Here is a 23,605-nt window from a genome sequence, read left to right as displayed (position 1 = left end):
TAATTTGATCCCTTTGCCTCTTGTCCTGCCACTGGGTGCCACTGATAAGAGTGGTGCTTCTTCTTCTTCATTTCCTGACAATTCCCATCCTACTGCAGCCCAGGATACCATCAGCTTTCTTTGTTTCAAAGACACATTGCTGGGTCATGGTCAGCTTGCTGGCCACCAGGACCCCTGGGTCCTTTTCAGCAAAGTGACTGTCCAGTCAGTCGTCCACCAGCATGTAGTGGTGCATGGGGCTGTTCCTCACCGGGGACAGGACTTTACACTCCCTGTGATGAATTTCATGAGGTTCCTGTTGGTCCATTTGGGGTAAAAAGAGATGAGGAAAGGCTATCAGATGGCCCAGAGAAGAATGCCCACATGGGATATTGTCCTGGAAGTATCTCTGAACTACAAGAATCCCTCCAGAGTGTTATCTCTGGCTTTTCCCCCATGCAGTTCTCATGGAAAAAAAGCGTAGTTGCATTCCCAGCTTGGTTTCCTATAGCCCTGCACTCTCCGCAGTCATTTACACTGGTGCATTCAGCACTTTGCCCAACAGCCCAGCCTTCTGTGTCGTAGAGAATTAACCCCAAAGCCCCGTCTGGATGCCAGCAGCATTATGTCTTCCCAGGCAATATACCCCGAGTAGCTGTAGGCCCTGTGACAGCCTTGGGCTGGATTTCTAAGGCTTCCTTCTTTCGTGAGACCACAGCTTTGCCAGGAGGGCTGGGGTGGAGAGCCTAAATATAATCCAGCTTCTCCAAAGCCACAGACTTGGTGGCAAGGAGCTGGTTTAGTTCTGATTTCATCCAAACAAGTAAATCTTTCCCTGGGTTCTATTTAATTTCAAGCCCTCCAGGGAAGCAACAAGGTCGCAATCGATGGCTGTGGGTACTTGCTCCGTTGCAATGACTATAGTGCCACATCCCCTTTCCTTACAGTCTCCCTTCTTGCTCTCCTCCCACTATTTTGGATGTTAATGAAATCAGCTACTGCAAAAATAAAGAAAAGCCCTGACCTTAGATGTTATTATAGTGGAGCTAGGGGGGTTTTTTTTCTTTCATTTTGATTTTTTTCACTTTTTGTTTTAGGCACATCGCAGATATATATTTTTTCCAAATCAAATTGTAATTAAGTGGCTATTGTGTGTGTGTGTCATTGCTGCCCTCTGCTGCAGGGAATCAGAAGTTATCAGCTGCACATCATGAACCTGGGGGGGAGTGCAGGGGTCCTCCCTCCTCTGGTCCAGGACTTCTGGTCTCCGCTATGAAGATCTTTAGCACATGAAGGATCTCAGTGAGGTTTGTGTTAGGCTAAGGATAATGAAAACCCTGGGCTAAAAGGAGCATCAGGGGTTGCCTATTCCAGGGCTTTTCAATCTCTTTTCACCTTGTGGGTCCCCAAAGACGTGCCGGTGGAAGTGTGACTCCCTGCAGGAATTTTGCAGATGAAGACCTTTGAGTAGCACAGACAAACTTATTTCTCTCAGACTGAAGTTCTGCTTCACAGCCTTAGAAATAAACCACCAACCCCAGGTGTCCGTGGCCCACAGGTTGCAATCCAGGCATCTAGTCCTCCCACCACCACACTCCCAGTCTCGACTCATCTTAAAGCACCCCTGCCGCGTCTTTCTAGAATGTATTCCTAGAAATCACTGCTTTTTCCTGCTGTCTCAACTAAGTCATGAAAGCCTTTTGTAAGAACTCATGAGCTTGCATAGTCAATCCTATTAGAGACGTACGGTACAAGATAACTCACATGTTTCATTACTCAGGTTTGTTAAAATGTTTTGGTGCCTTTGGAAGCTGACGTGTTCCTGACTTGCCTGAAATCGCCTAGCTCATCTTGGAACAGGAGGTAGTTTACAGAGCGCTGTGCATCACTCTTACGAACAGCCCAAAGTAGATCAGCTTCCTTTTTACAATGAGCTGCGCTACCCCGCTGCAAGGATCAGAGGAGCGTGATGTCCCTGGATGAGGTCAGAAGAGCAGATCAGGAAATGACACATGCTGCTAACAGGAAGAAATCCACGAGTAAAAGTAAACGATAATCAGAATAACGCAAACAAAGGAAAACTCACGTGGGCAACAACCTCCAGTGTGTGTGAGCTCCCACTCCTCGGGGCATCTGGAGGGTAGTAGAGAAAAGGGCTGAGAGGAGTTACTTTATACATGTATTTATTTAACAGTTTTAAGGAGGCTTTCAGTTAAACTCCAGAACTGGAGAGGAGCCACCAGCCAAATGGCAGCCAACGAAAAGTTTTGATTTTTAGCAAACAAATTAGCTTCTTGGAGATGCTACCTAAAACAGTTTTAGTTACTGGACATGGATGTGTATCCAGGCTCCGGAGAATGGCCCTTGACTACATCACTTGCTACAGCTGCCTGGTGCCTCAGTTTCCTTCTCTCTGAAGGAGAGAGGGTCTGAGCCCCAGGGGCGTAAAGCCCAGTCCCAACAATGTCTGGGCCTTACTTAAGAGCTGAGGTTTGGTGAGCGCTCCTTTGCAGGGTCTGATTACTTTCTGGGGGCAGAAAGAGGTCATTCAGCATGACAATGTTTGTCATATTAAATGGCTGAGTACTATTCAGTTCAAAGGAATTTCGTAAGTAACAATGCAGATGTTTATACGAATGAGCTTTTCAGAATGTTTATCTAATAGTAACAACCACTTCTTTGCGGTCAAAGCCTTTTACGCACGTTGCCTTAACTCTGCCAACACTCCTGGGAGCTCCAACGTCGGGCACGATGGGCTGTACTTTGCAGCTAGGAAAGGTGAGGCGGGGAGAGGCTTCTGTAAATTCAGGCCACCCCACAAATCTGTGTCTTTCTATCTCTGACAGGCTCGGCTAGGAAATCATTACTGCCCTCTGAAAACATTCTGGAGATGTTTTTAATCACTATTATTTCATGCTTTAATTAATCTCTTTCACATTTGTACCAAATAGAAAAAACCTTGCGGGTGCCTGCAGAAAAATCAGGACTCCAAGTAAAATACTTTTCAGCATAAAAGTAGGGGGTGGAGGAAGAAAGGAGAGAACAATACTAGGGTTTTAGTCACTTTTAGAGGAAATTCCCCATATTTTCAATCAGAGTGGACAAATGGAGTATTTTTTCCCTAACGCAGTCAGTTAGTTAAAAACCCTCTTAATTAATAAAAGGGCTCTGATCGGCTTTAGCAGCATGTTCCTTTCACACCTCTAAATGTAACTTGCACATCAGGTGGATGACAAAGCTACGGCAACAAACCCAGATGTAGAAGTCCTGAGTTAGGTGTCCAAGGGCAGGTGGCCTCTCCTGAAGCACTGACCCGGTCGCCCACTCCGCAGACACCCACTGCCCCGGGAGCCCACCGCAGGCTGCTCTTCCACCTGCTGAGGCTCACTGCCCTCCTTCCTCGAAGCCCACCTCAACTCATGCTGAGGAACTCCTGTCTGTTCTTATGCCCAACATCTCCCTCAGCTTAAACAGGTCTTTTCCTTTCTTGCTATTTACCCCTTAACCCTTTCCTTCCTTGCTTCTTTTACCCCTTTACACATAAAGAGAAATCTGGTCCTCAACAGCTTCTGCTTTGCCAAGCTGAAACAGAAACCCTTTTTCTCCAGCTGTGGCAATACCAACGAGCCATTTTCCAGCACCCTAATACCCCTCTTCTTGGCTGACTCCATTTGGATCCCATCATTTTGGACGTGACTCACCAGACCTCCGCACAACAGAACCATGGTCACCTCGCTGGAGGGTCTTCACCTCTACTTTCTGCACCAGAATTAATATTCCCCTCTGCCTACTGCAGGCATCTCAGCTTGGAGCAGCCTGGGATTGGTTAAATTTTTAATGGCACTGATGTTTGTTCTCAAGGTGAACAAATTGTTGTTGTTTTCGAAGGTGTTTTATTCTCAAAATGTTGTTGTTTTCAAGGGCGAGACCCCTCCTCAGCCCCACCAGATGAACCGTTTGCTTCACCTTGGCACCTAAAGAAAAGTCCCTGTCCGCAAGCTAGATCCAGAAAAGCCTGGGAGCTTCAAAGGAGGCCTTGAAACATTCCTCGTAAGTAAAACGGTCAGTGGAGCATTCACAAGCCATGAAGGCAGGGAACACATGATGGGTTGCATCCGTATGGTTGTACTTCCAATTAATTTCTCTTAACAACAGCCTGGCCCCATCCAAACGGCCTGCTGGAGCTGGTCTGAGCTAACTTCTGACCCACGGCTGGGACATTGCTATATATGCACCAAAAACTACTTCGGGGAACGCACAAACAATTAAAGAGCCTGGCTGCTTGCAGTCCAGTCCTGAGGCCTGTGGGCCCCACTCGCTTCAGTGGCAGTTCCAAAACAGGACATTTGGTCGGCATGCTCCACCACAGCACGTCTTGTGTGTTTGCAGTTGAAGGATGGGTAGGAATGGATCTTTGTTTTGAAATATTATGGTTGCTTTTCCCACTCCCAGCTGCAAGCCTGTGAGACACCATGCCCACAATATTGATGTCAGCTTTGTCCTGAGCACAGGCTGACCTCTTCTACAAGCACGATGAACAAGCAACTCTGTGTTTTCGGAAGAAAAAGAAAGAAAGGACTACACAGTAAAAAGAGGGACGGTTTATTTGGGTCTCACCACTCCTCATCACTCACCACTTCATAGCACCACTGCTATGTGATGCTGATTTGGAACGGGAGAGAGATAACAACTCCAACAAGGAGCTTCTGTGTCAGTATCTACAATGTGGAAAAGTGGGAAGAAGGGGGCTGAGGTGTCGCAACAGTCAAAATCCCTGAAACAAGAGGTGCACAGTGCACTCTTCTATTTCAGCTCTACAAGGATACAGAGATGATACAAGAAGGTCACGTTTCTCTCTCTCTGAACGCATGAACCCATTTCAGGACACCTGAAAAACCTCAATTTCTTCTTTCGCCATTCAGGATTTTCCAGTATTGTGACAATGTTGCTACATTGAGACGTATTTTCAATATGTTTATAAAAAGTAGCGTTCAAAGGGGATAAGGATGGTGTCTGGTCAGCAAAACTGGAAATAACTAGGAAAATCAAATGTTCCCTGCACTGTTCTGTTGTTCAAAGAAAATGCTGACAGCACTGGCATGCTGTTGCAGGAGAAAAACCATACAGACACCAGTTTGCTGGGAAAAAATAATCATTTGCTCTAAGAAAGTTGCGTCAGAAGTTAGCGGGTGTTACCCCAGCACATATACTTTTGCCTTCTGAAGGAGCATTTCCCAACCAGAGAAGGAATACCACAGACGTGTCCAGAACAATTACTTTTAAGATACAGTATTTTAACTAGACAGGCATGTGTGAAGCATCACCACCGAGTTTGTGTGCAATTTTCCAGCCCCACTCCCTGTGGTTCCTCTTTATGTTGGGTCATCGGGCTGTTCCTCCCCTGCAGCAGGGACAGTCTTTTCTGGCTATAAGTCTGCAAAGCAGCTAAACCGCTTTTGTTACTCTATCAATAGCAGGGATAATAACTGCGTGAAGATAAAAGAAGGCAGGACTTCTGGTTTTGCTCAAGTGACCTCTCAGGCTAGCTGTGGTCCTCGGGGAGAGGAAGGACAAAGGCATCTCTACATACTTGAGAGATTTCTACGTTTGCAACAGGAGCTAGGATGAGATTTGCGGGTGGCGTATGTGGCAGGGAGCAACAACAAGCGCCCTGGAACAAGAGTAAATCTGCAGCGCAGTCTGGATGTACCAACCAGGCTTGCTGCTGTCTTGGGGATTTGGGCGCACTGCTGCTCTGCTCTGTGTAGATATGACCAAAGTGGTCCAAAGCAGACTGTGGAAGGCTGGTTCCATCATGTCTAGTTCCAACAAAGCAAAAATGTTATTAGGCAAAAGGGTTCAGTGTGGCACTTATTCAGAGCCCTTTAGGCAAGATCTCAGGTTCCAAAACTCACAATCCATAATGGCTGGCTCAAGACAAATGGAAAGTGAAGTGCTCTCTGGAGATGTGGTGACTCTGTGTCTGATCCTAGAAGACTGCAGTAATACCAGAGCATGTGAAAATGGAGAGGGTGGAGGAAGAAACACCACCAGAATAAATGTCTACTCAGTGTTTTCGTAACTCAAAAGGGGTTTCTTCAGGATTCAGCTTGGGTTTTAGGTCCAGCAAATGGAGCTGTTCCCTCCCTCCTCCGCCTCCCTAGTTCAGTTCACAAACCTGATTTGTCTTGTGTCATTTGGGGATATCAGAGAGCTCTCTTTTCATGGTTATTTTTCTTTCTGTAATATCTTACATTTTCTGCTGTGCTTGGCAGTTTCCAGAAGCTGGATGAATATTCAGAGAGGACTACGGTGACTCCATTTAAATTGGCACGATAAGAAGAAATGCCAGATAAACAGGGTGAGTTTCTCACTTGGAGACTTTGCAATCCATAATGAGCAGAATCTGAAAAAGCCTTCCCTATATGATGCGCTCCATGAGACCATTTTAGTCTTTCCCTTTAAATGTTCCTAAGTATTTATTCTAGACTTTGCCTGAGCGAAAATTACAGAGCATGCAACTACCTCCAGTGCGGTAGGACTACGTGTGCGCATAAGTAGCAAGGCACATGAGGGTGTGTTTTTCTTAGGCATATCACACCTGGCTGCCACTGCAGAGATGTTGCAAGCCTTGAGCAAAGAGACTTGTGGTATTGCCGAAATTGGTTGATCTGATTTCATTTTGATTAGAAACTTTGCTCCCTAGAATCGCCTGGGCTGAAGGTATCACCTCAGCCATGCATGAAGTGCATGTAGAAATGGGACAGCCCAGGACCTAGCTCTGCAGGAAAAGGACGAGGTAAAGCATGCCTTTAATGCGGGGAGCCCTCACAGTTATGCTTTCTAGCAACGTGCCAGGATAAGAGCGCAGGATGATCAGCGTAAATGTAGGCTATTGTTAAACCTGAAACAGCTTTGGGCAGTTGCTGCACTGGAACCAGTGAAGTGAAGCTTGATTATTAAGCAGAAGTCCCTCCAAAGAGCTGCAGTCCATCAGGCTTTTTGCACCTTTAAGTCACAATGTGAAGGTGTTCCTTGGACTGCCAGGCAGAGTTCCTATCAAGCCATAGGAAATGTGTGCGATTTGCTGAGGCAGACTGATTCAGCTGTGTCTTTTCAGCTTCATCAGAACTTTTAGAGCCTGCTTGTCCTTTAAAGTATATAACCTCTTGCTCAGTGCCAGGAGGATGCTGAGGTTATTGTTCTCCCTGTTGCATCAGAGATGGCTCCGTCATAGCAAGCAGACTGGAAACACCACAGCTAGGCACTGTGCCATGGGGACTTACCAGTTTGCTCCTGGAGTTGGTCCAAGAGTCTGGGAACTGTAGCCTGATGCTGACCCAGATTGGTTCCCCCCTAACTCTGAGATCCTGCATTGGTAACCTACTCCAAATTAGCTCTCCATGGGGAAAGAACAACATGTAACTTACACCCCTCTTAACACCCAGGTGTGATTTGCACCACCATACATCTGAGTCTATCTTTGGGGCCACTCGGTCCCTCTCCGCGGATCACATGAAGAACCTAGCCAACCATCCTGCCTAGTTGTCTTACTTTTTGACAGCTCAGAAGAGTTGTTGCAAATCTCATCTTTGGCTCTTAAATCAGGCAGTTCATCTCAGTGGAAAAATCTGGACTTTCAGTGACTTTGCTGAGACCACACATGGAGTTTATGGACAAGGCACTGAAGGCAGGTCTCCCAGGATCCAGACTGCCCACCAAACTATCTCTGACTTCCAAAGCTTCGTAATGCTTAGGATTCATGTTTTTAACCTTTTTCTCACGCTCAGGAAGCATACTAACAGGGAGGAAGAATGAAAGAGAGAGAAAAAATTAATAAAGCATGCCAGGTTCTGTGTGTTATCCCATATCTTCACAACCTGAGGAATTAATTACCCCCAGCAATAAATCTCAGGGTCTGAAGATGCTTTTTGCAGGAGCTCACAGGATAACACGAGGTCTGCATTGTCTGCTGCTGTGTCATGGTGACCTGACGCCAGGCTCATGTCTCTTCTAACCCCACCATGAACCTCCCTGTGCTCCAGAGGGAAGAATTCAGCCTGCAGGGAGAGGACTTACCCTCACAACCCGGTGGCCTTGAGTCAGGAAGACATGTGATAGAGCCATTCAGGACGTGCTATAAACAAATGAGCCAACGGATAAAAAATTAGTTATTATGTCCCGTGGATGAGGAGAGACACATACACACATTCACAAGGTTGGATGGGGGGGTTTTTTGGTGTATAAATTCCTGAACAGCATCATTCTCAGAGGAGTTAGAGTGATCCACGTACTGAAACAAAACTGACCCTGACTCACCCTGGATTCATGTTTCTGTTGCTGTCAGCTTGCTGTCCTCTATGGGATATGCATTGCAAAACACAATTTTATAAAAAAAATACACTGTACAGCCATCTATTTTAAACACAATGTCTATTTTTCATTGCATATTGTAAACCACTTGAGCATTTCTAAAGTGATTCATTCCTTTATCTTCTAAACAAAGAGCTTGTGGCTGCACAAGGCTGGGAATTTATGTTTAGCAAGTAAAAGGGTTTCCAAGTTAGGATTGAAACAGGGATGTAAAGAGGTCACTTGAAAGCAATGTATTGCTAGGATAGAATAGCGTTATTGTCTTTTAGGATAATTTACGTATGATTGAGCTATGCAATCGTAAATCAGTATATGCCTGCAAGACACACATTAAAAATGACAAGGAAATAGGGAAGAACCTTCTCAACAAAGTTTCCCTCGCCTCTTTCAAGTGTACCTTGGCCATGTACAGTATTTTCTTGCAAGAAGTGAACATATTTAACGACTCTTTAATGATGAAACCTTCAGGCTATCACACCTAGCAATGAGTTTCCTGAACATTTAGCTAGCTAGGCAGATGGAGAGATGAAACTAAATCCTTCCACAACAGCACGACTCTCTGTAGTCTGTCTTACAATTCTGTAGTTTGCTGTCTTCAACTAAGTCTACATTTCACTGACTATAGAGAGCTCCTGGTTCTGCCCTTCCTGCTGTGCTCCCTATGAATTTACTTTTACCAAAAAAAAAAAAAAAAATCAATTTTTATTTTTTTTCAGTCTATCAAATCATGAATATATATTGTAAATATTTCCTTTTTTATTTTATTCCTGTCCTTTCTTAGGAGCAGACCTTCCTATTTTTTTTCTACCAAGTTTTTTTTTATCATTTTATGGTCTGATTCCATGTTCCGACCTCATAAACGACTCTTTAATGATGAAACCTTCAGGCTATCACACCTAGCAATGAGTTTCCTGAACATTTAGCTAGCTAGGCAGATGGAGAGATGAAACTAAATCCTTCCACAACAGCACGACTCTCTGTAGTCTGTCTTACAATTCTGTAGTTTGCTGTCTTCAACTAAGTCTACACTTCACTGACTATAGAGAGCTCCTGGTTCTGCCCTTCCTGCTGTGCTCCCTATGAATTTACTTGTACCAAAAAAAAAAAAAAAAATCAATTTTTATTTTTTTTCAGTCTATCAAATCATGAATATATATTGTAAATATTTCCTTTTTTATTTTATTCCTGTCCTTTCTTAGGAGCAGACCTTCCTATTTTTTTTCTACCAAGTTTTTTTTATCATTTTAGTGTCTGATTTCATGTTCCGAACTCATAGTTCCAGGTCTTCCATTTTGTTCCCCAACTCCTTCATTAGCACACAAACATTTGCACAGTTTCTGACTGACCATAATGAGTGCTCTGCATAGCTAAGGAACACCAAGGAAAGACTGGAACCTTCTGAATGTGAAAAATCTGAATCTCATGGAAAAGGAACATGAAGCCAGATAAAAATTCCTGCAGAAGAAAATAGAAATAAGCAGGGAATCTTAAAATAACAAGAAAGATAAAAAATAGAACAACAATAAAGCAGGCTGATTAGACAAGAAAACTCTACCTGGGGGACCAGCAGGTTTTGGGGATTACATCTGTGTTGTCAGCAAGGGTTTGATCTGGTCCATGATGAGACAGATTAAAACAGAGAGCAGAAGGGTTTTCAGCTCTGCCAGTAAAAACACAACATAGGAATAAGAAATGCAACCACTGCTCATTAGATAGAGCGTAGAGAAAAAAAGGTTCTCTGAGTATGGCATAAAAAAATAAAGGAAAAGTGTTGGAGTTTTCATTAAAAATGTTGATGCTGCAGGAATGAATGAGGGAGTTGCCATGTCTGAAGATATTCAAAACCCTAATGGAAAACGTCTTGAGCAACCTGCTCTGGCTGGCTCTGTTTTGTGAGGGAGCTTGGTCTAGATGACTTCCAGAGGTCTCTTCCAAACTCAAACATTTTGAGATTCGGTGAAGGCAGGGTATGAGGTGGAGGTGAAGCAAGATCTAGGCAACTCTTAGAGCTGGAGAGGGGAAGAGAGAGGAGACTGGATCTTCTCCATCCCTGAATAAAAAAGGAACTGGCACGTGATTCTGCAAATCTGATAACATGGGGTTTAGAAACCTTTATCAAGATGGGACTAGAACTGTTTGACCACACTGTAGCAAAGGTGACTCCTAGCTTTAGAACTAGAAAAACTAATTTTCTGGGAAATTTAAACGTCTACTGTTCTTATCTTGGCAAGACAAAGGTGAAATATTTTAGAGAGAAAGGAAATGCAGCCGATCTTGTATGTCCAGAGCTCAGTAAAGACCTTGAAAGGGTGCCACATGGGGTGTCTTCAGTTAAGAAAAAGACAGAGATTTAAATAGTAAATGGAAATCATCACATCAAAACTGTCTAAAAAGGAGACAAGAATAGGTATTGTCAAAAGGGACTCAGTAAGACCTGAAAGAAATTAGTAAATAGAGCAGTTTGAGGGTAATTTTTAGAACTAAATTTATTGAATATAACCTCTCTCAGAAAAGTGGGTGTGCTCTGATGAAATCTGCCACTGAGAGAGAGGTGGGGAGCACTTTCAGAGAAGGTCTGCAATATTGGACAGGAAGTAAGAAACACATGGCCTTGGCAAGTGGCACAATGAAAACAGCAACGTAAAGCCCTGCGTTTCGGGATTTATAGCTAAAATTTCTGCTTTTTCAGTCGGACATAATGCAAAAAAGCCCTCTGCATGCTATGTAAATTTGAAAAAGCGATGCCTTTTTAGCAAAATTCCGTTATTCAAGAGGGACGTATCAAGCAAGGTACTTCCAACAGCAGTGAGGCAGTCTTCAGGCCTTTCATGTAGGTATGCTCAGACCTTGCATTGAGTCCTGGAGATTTCTGATCATCCAAACCGGAGGAACTGAAACTAGGTGAAGGATCAGGAAAAAGGGAAGTTGTCTTCCAAGAAGGGACTACATAACATTGATTTATCTGACTTGGCAAGATGAGAGCTGAGAAAGTTGTGATTGTTTTCTTGTCACAGACACGGATGATGAAACGGTGAAGAGAGAAGCGGTGCCAGCAAAGTGGCTGTAAACTGGCTGTGGATAAATTTAGGTTGGACATGGAAGTTTGTGACCACAGGAGCAGGGAGATTCTGCTGTTACCCTCTGAGAAGGCTATGTGGAGCAAATAACCTCAACATTTTAAATACAGGCTTGATCACTGTAGGAAAGCAATGATATGTTGTGGTTGCCTGGGGTGGATTCACTGGCCCATAAAGGTCTTTCTGGTTCTACGTTCTTCTATTCACTTTTTTTTTTCCTGTACGTGTCAACTAACATCTTAGTGTTTCCCTTCCGCATTTCCCTCTCCAAACAAAGATCTGGTTTCTGGTGAGCTTAAATTTTTGTAAATGGATCCAGGGAGTTATAAACTGGGGAACATTTTTTTGGTCTGGCATATTGTATATTTAATTTTAGCAATCTTTCCAACCTAAAATCAACAGCCCCCCCAGCCTCTATGAGTCAGTGTTAGGTGTTGATGTGTTCATTCTCTCTCAAGGGACTTTGGAGGGGAGGGAAAGGGGTGTCAAACACCTATTAGGCTAATACCCTTTATTCAAAGGTTGAAGAAAAGAAGAAGGTAAATACGCAACAGCTGGGGTCAGAGTGAATTTAGGTGAACCACAGTTTGAGAGGACATGGTCAGAAGGGAGAAATTCACCCTCAGGAGAACGATCTTGTCTAGCTCTGCAATATGGTGACAGATAGGATCCTGTAGCAACACTTACAAAGCTCTCATCTTTTTCTTTCAAAAAGTACAAAGCCTAGGGCCAGGAGGCATCTAACACACTCTCTTGTTCCAGTGAAGAAATCACCACTGCAAGTGCCTGCAGCAGATCCAGGTCAGGGAAGTGCAGGGGACATGGCCACAGGGCAGCAAACTTGGGAAACACATATATGGAGGGTGTTTTGGAAGATCAAAACCAGTGTTCGTACAGGTGCAACAATTTTTGCCTAAAGACAGAGTCTGCATTTAACAGAGCACAGATCTCATCTGGGATGGCTGCATCCATAGAGCGGCACGTGGCCTATATTTGCGTGCATCTGAAGAACAGAGGCAGCCCTCTACACAGTCAAAATATTTGATTCCCTATTTCTCTGCCTGGCCCTGTTCCACTGGATCACACACACTGCACTTATTATTCTTTCACTCCATTGCATTTATGAGGTCATTTTCTCCAAGACAGACTCTGGTGCACGACTAACTGGTTCTCACCACAGATGTCTTCCTGCAGGCAGCAAGTATGAGACGGGGGCATTTCTGCATGTCTATGCCCATGCCCTTCCTGCACCTTGCTTGGTCAGCCACAAGACCTCATGCCATGCTATAGGACGGGCAATACAGCCCTCAGATATATCTGCAGCTGAAAACACCATGCTGGTGAGCTGGACCCACATAATTTCAAGCACATTGAACTGCAGAAAACATCAATGCATTAGGTATTGCACTCTCAGGCACGTGGTTTTTGCATTGCAGACAAAGCTTGGTTTAACCCACACCTCTACCCCAGAGCCAAAGGAGGATTCTGGCCTTGAAGCAACGTTGCTCTTAAATCGTGGGGGTTTTGTTCTTTCCATCATATGGTTGGGAGCTGCTTGTAACGCTCTGCTACCACTGACCTGACTGGCCCCGTAGTTGAGAGGCTGGTGTCAAGGTTTGGTTTTTCTATGGTTTGCAAGTGTCAAGGCATGAAATTCACACTTACATCCACGCCCCACAATCCCCCAACCCAGAGAGAGCAAAGTTGGAGAAGGAAGAAAAGGGTATTTAGGGAACCGTCACGCTTCTTTAGAAGTCAATACACCTAAGAAGTCTCCAGTCTTAGGGCTGTTATTCTTACGAAGACAAAAGCCAGGAACAAAAAGAGGTGAATTGCACAATAATCATTCAGAGGAGCGGCAATGGGAGTGAGCACGGACAAGAGAGGAGGCTCACTCATAGACAACCAACAAAATGGTCAGACCTGGCTTATTTAGAACTCTTTTGGTACCAGCAGCATTTTCACGCAAAATTTATTACTTCAGGACACATGCCAGCTTCTAACAAATGTGGATGGGAAATAATTTTCCAAGGCAGGGCAAAGGAAGAAAGATATATTGTCCTACAACTGTGGGCCTTCTTACATTTTCCTACGAATTTCCCAAGAAGGGAAGGCCATGATGAGGAAAACGAATTAATTTATACTTACTTGAAGATAAGACGTTACAGCTTTCTGAAAGGCATGCTGTTACCCAGCTTCTGGGAAAAAGAAAAGGTCAAAGAAAAATCCTTTTCCAGATAGATGCGACGAGCAGTGACTGGGTTAGCCTGTTTGAAAACAGCTCCTACGTCTCTGCGGCCACTTGCAGCACCAAGTCCCACATAAAAAGAAGTTCCCCTTGCCTTGCTTTTGCCACAGACAGCCATCACCTTTGGTGCCCTGAGCATCCCTTTGCAGGCTGGATTTCAGTGCTGCAAGGGACAGATGGAACGAACAAACAAAAGCTCCCCTTGGCTATTTGTGTACTATAAATAATATATTTTTAAAGCTGGAAGGGAGCCCAGGAGGAGTTTTTTTGGTCTCGGCTGCTGGTCCCAGGGGAGGTGAAGGTTCTAGCGGGGTTTGGGACTTCAGGGGAGGCCTCAGACAGCTCCTGCACACGGCAGGATTTTTCCAGATTTCACTTTTCACTGGAGCGAATCATTCAAAAATATTTAAAGAGAAGGGCTTAATTCCGCTGCTTCTGGGGGTTACACCAGGGCAGCCAAAGGACACGCACCCAGCCAACAGCCCCTGAATTGTTTGGTTAGGAATTAACGTGTGCATGCACACGTGTGGGAGGGAGTGGGGGGCCACGGAGAGGGTCGCTGAGGCTTTGGCTTTGTTTTTTGTCAAAATAGATCGCACGTGGATGGCAGGCAGGCTTGCATGGGAGGGGCTGGGGGACACAGACAAATTACTTCGCTGAGCTCTGGCTGGGGATACCATTAGCTCAGTAAATAGTCTTTTTAAAGGAAAACTAACAAAAATCTACCCCTCTCCTCCCCCAACCTGGTGAAGGATGCAGCTGCTCTTCTCCCAGGCATTCCCCACTCCAACCTCCCTCTCTTTCTTTCATACGCCCTTCTTCAAGTCACCCTGATTTGAAGCCTTAAGTCTCCCCCATACCAGCTACTATCCTTTCACTTTCCACATTTCCCTTTTCTTGCTTCGTACTTCCTCTCTTTTTCCATCTCTTCCCTGTCACCTCTTCTTTCCCTTTACACATCTCACAGACTAAGGGTTTTTTTCTGGGTCTCCTTTGCCTCCCTTCTGCCTTTCCCTTCCCTCCTCTTTTCCCTCCCTCCTTATGTTATAGCGATGCTGCATGTTGGTATTCTCAGCCCATACTGAACAACCTGGCTTCTCCCCAACAGCAGAAGAGGAGAAAGAGCCATGCTTGCCAAGACCTTCCCTAGCCTAGAGGATCAGATGCACCTACCCCCAGCACAGAAAGAGCCAGTGTGAGCACTACACAGATTTATCCCCTACACCAAGATCAGCTGTGCTGGAACTCAGCTGATTTATATCACCTGGAGACTGAGGCCGAACTATTTCAATTTACGCCAGCTGGTGACTGCTGCAAGTTCAGCTGCTGTTGCTGGAGGACTGGATCCTGCTCTTCAGGTTTGGCTAACAGCTTGTTCCTTCTCACACTGCTGAGCATGCAAGTTCTGATTTTTTTTTTTTTTTTTTTTTTTAATAGCTTCTTTCTGCATGCATGTTCACCTAGCTGAAGTGCATAGCTGCTGATATGGTGCATTTCTTGTGCTCAAAAGTTACGTGGACAGTTCAAAGCAATTCCAAACCACAGAAATACATTGCCTCCATTTTAAACACATTCTTGAGGAACTCCAGAAGCAGTTATCCACAAACATCATTTAAAGCATCCTTCAAGCTTCTCAGGGGTCCTCTGGCATTGCTCGCCATAGAGGAAAAAAAGCTAATAGTAGCCTGTGTTTCCTTTTTTCTTTTCTCTCACATTGAAGACTGAAGCAAGAGGCTCTGGAATCCCCACTGGCCTGAAACTTTCTCTGCCAAGCTGTGTACAGATCTCATGTGCACAAGAAGGTGTTGCCCAGGTCAAGTGACTCCCAGTAGGGCATCAGGGAACCCACCTCCAAAACAGGCCCAGCTCTTCAAAGGTAGTCAGGGCTCAACTACCTACTGCATTATAGTTCTTGCATCGTTTCCCAGTGTTGCTTCACGGTGTTTTTCTTGCAGATTTGGCAGGCAGGTGGTTTACCTGAGGTCCTCCTGTTCTCAAGGCTGCAGCTGTCCTACAGATTCTGTGGTGGGATTTCTCCCTCTCTCTCCTTCATCCCTTGGGAATCTGTTCAATTCGCTTTGAGTTCAACCCCATCACCACATTATCAAGAGCTAAGCGGGCTTTGTACACACAGATAACTGAAACAGGAGAACTCTTACATCCAAACAGCTACACTAACTTCCCTCAAAAAGCATCTTCCCTACTAGGAAAAGTCCTTGACTGAAGTTAAATTCTGAACAGGGTCTGGGCATTTCCTGGGAGACTGTTACTTGGACTGGGCTAAACCCATACAAGAGAAGAGAAGAGAGGGGGAAGGAGAGATCCTATTGCTCCCTTCAGCTACCTGACAGGAAGATATGGAGTAGTCAGAGACAAACTCCTCTTGAAAATGCACAGCAGAAGGGCAAGACGTGATGACAGAAGTTGCAGTAAGGGAAACTCTGACTACATATTAAGGAAAAAAATATTTTTTGCCATAAGGATGACCAAACACTGGACTGGAATCCAAAGAGTTTGTGAAATATCCATCCTAATCTAAGTTGACCTTGCTTTGAACCAGAGACCTCCAGAGGTCCTCTCCAACATTCATCGTTCTATAACCATATTGACAAGTCATCAGATCACTGCTCAAGTCTGGCTCTTGGCCATAATTTTTTGCAAGTACAGATGAAACTGTAAAGTTCAAAACAGCTTCTGCATTTTTCTCTACCCTCTCTTGTTCTCTACATGTCCTCCTTATAATTTACTTACCTATTTTTTCCCCAGTTGACTGGGTTTTCATAGTTCTATTCTTTCAGCCAACTCCTTTCATATGTTTCTCCTGCTGCTTACTGTCCCACCTGCTGTGGCAGATGCTCTGGCTTCGCATTTTTCACATAGTTCGAATACATCCTGCTGGAGATACGGGGCTGTCAAAAGCTTGAGGAATCCCAGTATTTCTTACAAACTCATTCCATTTAATCCTCAGGGTTTTGTTCTGTTTTCTTAGGGCATTTGCTTTCCAAAGCATTGAGATATCTTGTTTATACCTTTGGTGGGTTTCCAGCACTCACATCTGTGTGTAAAGGTGGAAAGAACGTCTGAGCTGAAGAGCCAGTTATCTGTTGGTTGTAGGTTTCCAGTGATCTAGGCTCCTGAATATCAGCAGCTGCCTTGCCAATTCATGATATTATTTCCTGTTGAATTTGCCCACCAATCAGGATTCTGCCAAGGCACATGAATACTTTCACCTTTTGTAACCTTTTGCCCTCTAAAAGGCAATCTTTGAGCTGGAAACTGCTGGGAATCTCATTGTCTTCTTATTTTCATCACAAGCTGTTAGCCTCACATTGGATTTTGTAATGCTCGATAACGATTTGGTTCCTGCCTGAGGAGCAGCTGAGCTGTGGCTCAAGAAAGCTGCCATCAGCAAAAATGACATATTTTGATCATCTATTCAAGAAGTGTCCCTGTTTTCCCTTAAAGAAGTCGGTGGTGGTACCAAACAGGAGAGGTGATATAATTCATCCTTATCTCACGTCCGTATCTGACTTAACACATAGTCTCAGGTCTGCTTTTCTTGACCCGTGAAGGCTGCCCTCTGACCAAAAAAAGACTTGATGATGTTGATTATTTTTCTTGGAATACCCCAACACTTCAGGGTGTCCCAAATTGAATCATAAGGAAGTCTGTCAAATGCCTTTTCAAAATCTCTCCAGTGTGGATTTTGCCATTTGATACTTAATTTGGTGGTTGTTCTGAGGGTGAAAAATCCTTTTGACACATGATCTTCCCAGGTCGAAATGAACCTTGTCAAAACAGAAAAAAAAAAACCACTGAAGCAACAATTTTGAACTGAGCTGAAGAACAGATTTCACACTCTATGAGGCTTAAGATCCACCATAGGAAGTCAACATGGGCATATTCTGGTCTTTGCACTACAGTAACTGTGGTTGGTTGGGTTCATGAACAGCATACCTAACATCTGGGTTAGCAAGGATTTGTGGCACTGCATGAAGGTGCCCTGGTTTCAGCTGGGACAGAGTTAATTTTCTCCCTAGTAGCTGGCATAGTGCTGTGTTTTGGATTTAATACTAGAATAATGTTGATAACACACTGATGTTTTAGTTGTTGCTGGGTAGTGCTTAGACTGGCCAAGGACTTCTCAGCTCTCAGCTCCACCAGATGCACAAGAAGCTGGGAGGGGGGACACAGCCAGGACAGCTGACCCCAACTGACCAAAGGGCTGTTCCAGACCATATGACGTCCTGCTCAGTATATAAGCTGGGGGAAGAAGAAGGAAGGGGGCGACATTTGGAGCGATGGCTTTTGTCTTCCCAAGTAACCATTACGCATGATGGAGCCCTGATCTCCTGGAGATGGCTCAACACCCCCCTGCTTATGGGAAGTGGTGAATGAATTCCTTGCTTTGTTTTGCTCACGTGCGTGGCTTTTGCTTTCCCTATTAAACTGTCTTTATCTAAACCCATGAGTATTCTCACTTTTACTCTTCTGATTCTCTCCCCCATCCCATTGTGGGGGGAGTCAGCAAACGGCTGCATGGTGCTGAGTTGCCAGCCAGCGTTAAATCATGACAGAAGGAAAGAAGAGAAATCAAAGAAAATATAAACTGAAGCTAAAAAATATCTCCTGTAAAAGACATAGCAAGAAATTTTCATAAAACAAAGGGAGATGAAGTGAGATGGGTGGATATTAATGAAAAAAGTGATTAAAAGAAATGGCTGCAGAAAGAAGTGAGAAAAAACTTTGTTGGATTGGCAAAGTCTCTTACTAACCAGTAACTGGTGAGAAGATGAAAGACGGAGGGAAAAGGAAAGACAGAGAGTTTAGGAGCACATTTAAGAAACACTAGGCTCATGAACTAAAATATCTGCCAAGAAAACAAAGCGCCCCAAACTAGCTGTTGTAGCACCACAAGCCAAACCCATAGGAAAAAAAAAAAAAGAAAACAAACCAAACCAAAAAGATTTGGATTATGACTGCATTAGTGAGATAAATTGTGCATGATTACGAGACCCTTCATAAAAGCATTAGAAACACAGTATGGGGCCAGAATACACCTCTGGTATAAAGGGTAGAATAGAGACACCAAAAAGAACATGATTAACGGGCTGCAGTAACAGCTTTTGGGAGAAGCAATATTTTTGGCAAAATTATTGTGAAGGGAGCAGAGGAGAAGGTTGCAAACAATGATCATTGAAAGAATAAAATAAAACAAGCACTTGAAAATACAACCCCCTTCCAGCAAGAGTTTGAAATGCATCCTTGCTGCATTCTTGCTTACCACTGAGTGATAAAGATGACCCCAAAGTCCAGAGGTTACGTCTCCCAAGGAAAATGCTGCTGAGCACTGGCAGGTTGGGTCAGAGCTCAGCTTGCATCAGGGCAGAGGCAGGAGGCAGTCTGTGATCACAGAACCATAGCATGATTTGGGTTGGAAAGAACCTTTAAAGATCCTCTAGTCCAACCATGGTTTGGATCATTTTTGTGGTCCTCCTCTGGACCTGCTCCAACAGGGCCATGTCTTTCGTGTGCTGGGGACCCCAGAGCTAGACACAGTGCTCCAGGGGGGTCTCACCAGAGCAGAGCAGAGGGGGACAATCACCCCCCTACCCTGCTGGCCATGCTTTTTTTGTTGCAGCCCAGGATGTGATTGGTTTTCTGGGTTGCAAGAGCACATTGCCCACTCATGTCCAATTTTTCATCCACCAGTACTCAAAGTCCTTCTTTGCTGGGGCCCAGTGATGCTGGTGCCTGGTAGGTCTGGGGGGGGAAAAAAAAAGTGTCTTTCTTTCCAAGTGCTTTAAAAGTTCAAATTGCCACTGAATTTTTGCTCCACTGTAGATGTCCTGAATTTAGGAGTCATCAATGCAACCTAAAGCATTCTGAGAGTCAGGCGGCCCTGTGCAGTAGCTGTTTAAATAGCCTTTTTTGACCTAAACTCTGCATTGTCACTGAAGTAGCAGGTGTTGATTCCACTCCAGATGATTACAAGTTATGTGTACCCATCTATCTTTCAGTCTGTCTGTCTTCTATCTATGCTTCTCATGCTGTTTGTGTAACCAAAGCGGCCCTTGATAGTCTGAAATTGTAGGTATCAACACCACGTTCAGATCCGATTTCCTTCATAGCCCCATCTCTAATTCTATTTCAATTTATTATTTTTCTAACGTTTGCTAAAAATAATACCCAGCAGCATCCATTGTCCTCATACATGCATAATCTCCTACAATTGGGTATTTCCTCCAATCCATCCTGTCAGTTCCAAAATATTGAATGAACTAGCTGTCACGATCAGTTAAGCTTTATTAAAAACTGCAACCCAATATCTTTGATGTTGGCTCACTGGGAACTGTCTGACATAATCCCACAAATTCTTTCGAAAGCACGGTCATGGGCATGCCCTGTATGTTTTCCCAAGAAGTTTAGACAGCGTAGGGCTGTACTCATAAAATCACAGAAATTAGAGATGAGGAAAGGACTTGTTATTATAACGTCGTTTTGGACATTGATGGGCAAATTTTCAAATAATGGCAGAGCTCCAAATAGGATGCAGGTGCTCTGTCTCCTGGGATCAAGGAACTGATCAGTAAAACTCATTCCCTTCTACAAATTTATGTTAGGCAGACTGCTGTAGAATCAATGTATTTTTTCATTGATAATTTTAATTTACATTTGACAGTACAAAGTTCAAACCCCATTGCAGCCAGCTGGTTTGAGTTCTGATTAGGAAACCTTTGTGCTTGTTTAAGATTGTCTTCTGACTCTCACGATAGCGTGGATCCAAAGCCAGAGTGATATGACATTGGAGAATCTCAGTTTTCTTTTCAAAACAGAGGTGAGGATCTAGCCCGTCTGTTGGTAGAAAATGCTCAGCTTTCAAAAGCCGGAGAAGAAACAAAACCAATCCAAAGTTGTCTCCTTTTTTCATGAACTCATGATTCTTAAGCCAACTGGAAGATGCACACCACGGGAAGAGGTACAGAGTGCTGCTTCATGACTTCCGAGCATTTGGAACCGGTGACACAAAACATTCAGGCTGTTGTTCCTCTGCACAGGATAACCTTATACCCTCCAAACCTCACCCAAATGCTTTACACAACATATGTATGGTTTTGTGCCATACAACTTGCAGCAGCTGATACCCAGCCGCCTGTCTGATGGCCGGCGCTTGGCATTGACAGCTGGCTCATGCACGCTGTAACTAATTTCAAGTTGCAGGTAGGAATGGGGTGTGAATTTCTATCGCCCAGAGAAACCTCAAAATGTTATCACTGGGGTGTCGAGACAGAAACATTTTCTGGAGACATCACCAAACCACCACGCAATGACTCTAAAGGCTTGGGAAGGAGAGGGGAACGGAGAAGAAGAACATCTCCCTGTGGTTTTTAGATAAGGGAGGTGTTGATTTACTGCCTAACGAAGACGCCTGAAGCATTGACTGTTCCACTGATGAAATGGAAAATGCCAGAAAGGGAGGTGAGATACAAGAAAGGAGAAGGGGAGAGCCGGAGAAAGGGATCAAGGAAAAGTCAAGAAGAAATCAACAGGAAAGATGCTGGCAGTCATTAAAGGCAGAAGATTTTCCCACTGAGCAAGGCTGTAGGCAACAAATAATAAACAAAACCAAATTCATATTCTATACTACAAAAAGCCCATACTTTGGCGCTGATCTCTGTGCATTCATCGCAGTGACGTCAATGGGAGCTTTGCAGCTGATCGAGGGGTGTTTACAGCCTTCCTTTTTTAGCCCAGCTCACCAGCCAGGGTACATGTTCAACAAAACAGCACTAAAGCTGGACGTCCACCCCTTCCATTGAAGTCGTCAGCTCACGCTCTAGAACCTGGGGGAACCTTTTGCCGACAGGTTGCCATTTCTCTCACTGTGTTGGTCAGAAACATGGAGGCAATTCTTTTTCCAGGATATTCAGCCACGCTTGGCTTTCTTTTGCATGCTTGGCAGGAGAGCAGCCTCTCAGCAGCTTTGCAATCTCTGCTCTCATTTCCTGCATCTCAGGGTGCTTGCCAGGGCTCTCCAACAGGCTGGGCAACTCTTTTCCCTGCAGAATGTCTGTCAGATGAACTTATCCAAAACCCATGAGCTGACACAGCCAATTTGTGTTTTTAATCATTGTCCTGATGAGCAAATGAGCACCATATCAGTAGGAACTGTTGTCTTATCAAGTCTTTTCCTTTAAACTGTCATCCTACAGAAGCGTTACCCCTTGTGCTACTGCAAACAACCAAGCAAACCACTCACAGCCTAACTAGGTCCCTTGTGTGCTACGTTCACAGAACAGGAATATTTCCATTTCTTGGAGTGTCACCCAAAAAAATGATTCAGAAAGATGGAGGAGAGGTATTGCTAGTGGCTGACATTTCAGAAACCAATGGATGGTGGTGGAACAGATACCGAAATACCCCATCTGCTTTCATATAAGACGCTTGGAGAGGCTCAGAGGTTGGTTTTCATAAGGCTGAGGACATTTTCTGCCTCCTGAGCTCGTGCCATATAATGACTTTATCACTGCTGGGGCACTAGTGTGTTGTAATGATGTGTGAAGGTGCCCAAAGGCCTTGGATTAGATACTGGCTTTGTTAGAGAAATCCAAGACAGATAGCTAAATAGCTAAATGGATAAAGAAATAAATGTGCAACTGTCAGTTTGCTCAGCCAGGAAAGGGACTGCTGAGTCCTTGTCAAACGTTCCTTTTCGGTTTTGCCTGTATACCCAAGCTTTAGGGAGCCTTCTATTTTAGCAGAAGACAAATAATATCATAGAATCAAACCAGCAAAACCTCAGCCTGGGCGATTCTCCAGGCCTGTAGCAACTTATTGGTCCCACATAAACCTAAGCTTTCGGTCGTGACTAGTCTATAAAGAATTAGTGAACGGTTCGCAAAGAGCTAGAGAGTATTATACCATCCAACAGCGCAGGAAATTGAAGTATTTACAGTGCTTTCTACTGATGTGCTTATTATTGTCTGCAGCACGTGACCCTCAGGCCCATAACTTGGACACGTTCATCGCTTCTGCTGGTCATATATTCATCCTCCATAAACTGTCACTGAGCAAAGTCTTAAAAAGGAGCATAACCAGTTTATTAGAAATAAAGAGTTGCCTGTAGGAAAGCCACAGAGAAACCCTGTCAAGGCAGAGTCAGGATTTTGGTATTCCTCACAGCAGCACGCCAGAGTCCCCAGGTATTTCCTACAGTCGTGATTTCCAGTGTGGGTATTGGATTTGGGGGTTTTTCTTTTAAATTTTCAGAACTCCAGATACTTCCAAGGGATATGCCATCCCCACTGAGTGAGCTGAAGCTTTCTGACAATAAGTTAACACTTCTTGGTTATCTTGCGCATACACCTTTGGAGTTCTCCAAGGATTTCCAGATATCTGCCAACCGCAGCTTGGAAACTACCTTCTTAGAGGCAGAGATTGTCTGTAACATGTCTGGACATCACTTGACCAGAACTTCCCTGAAGCTACTGTAACTAATATTGCAGTAATAAACACTGCTCCGCTCTCTAGAGAGTGAATGCTTCTTTGACAGACACAGTATTGGACCCTCAATACAGGCTGACAGCTTGAATATACAAGATGGATGACATTTGTAGCTGATGAAAATGTATTACCACTCTTGTTCATGGCAGGACGGTGTGCTACCTGTGCATGTTGTCAGTCTGCATTCAAAAAACATTGCCTTTGCAAATAAATCAGCCCCTCCTGTTCCATACATTCCCAAAAAAGGCCATGATTTAAAGGAAGAGAGCAGCCCCCACCACTCTTTGAGAGCAGGTGGAAGTCATCTAATACAAAGCCATCAGAAATCAGTAGCTCTGGGAACACGCCACAGCTTGGGGGCAGGATGGGAATTGGTGACATGAAGTTAGAAATGGGAACGTTTCTGGGGGGAGGGAGGAGACGC

Source organism: Egretta garzetta, unplaced genomic scaffold (genome assembly GCF_000687185.1).
Source record: "Egretta garzetta isolate BGI_Z169 unplaced genomic scaffold, ASM68718v1 scaffold506, whole genome shotgun sequence".
Lineage (NCBI taxonomy): Eukaryota > Metazoa > Chordata > Aves > Pelecaniformes > Ardeidae > Egretta > Egretta garzetta.
This window is presented reverse-complemented; position numbering follows the sequence as displayed.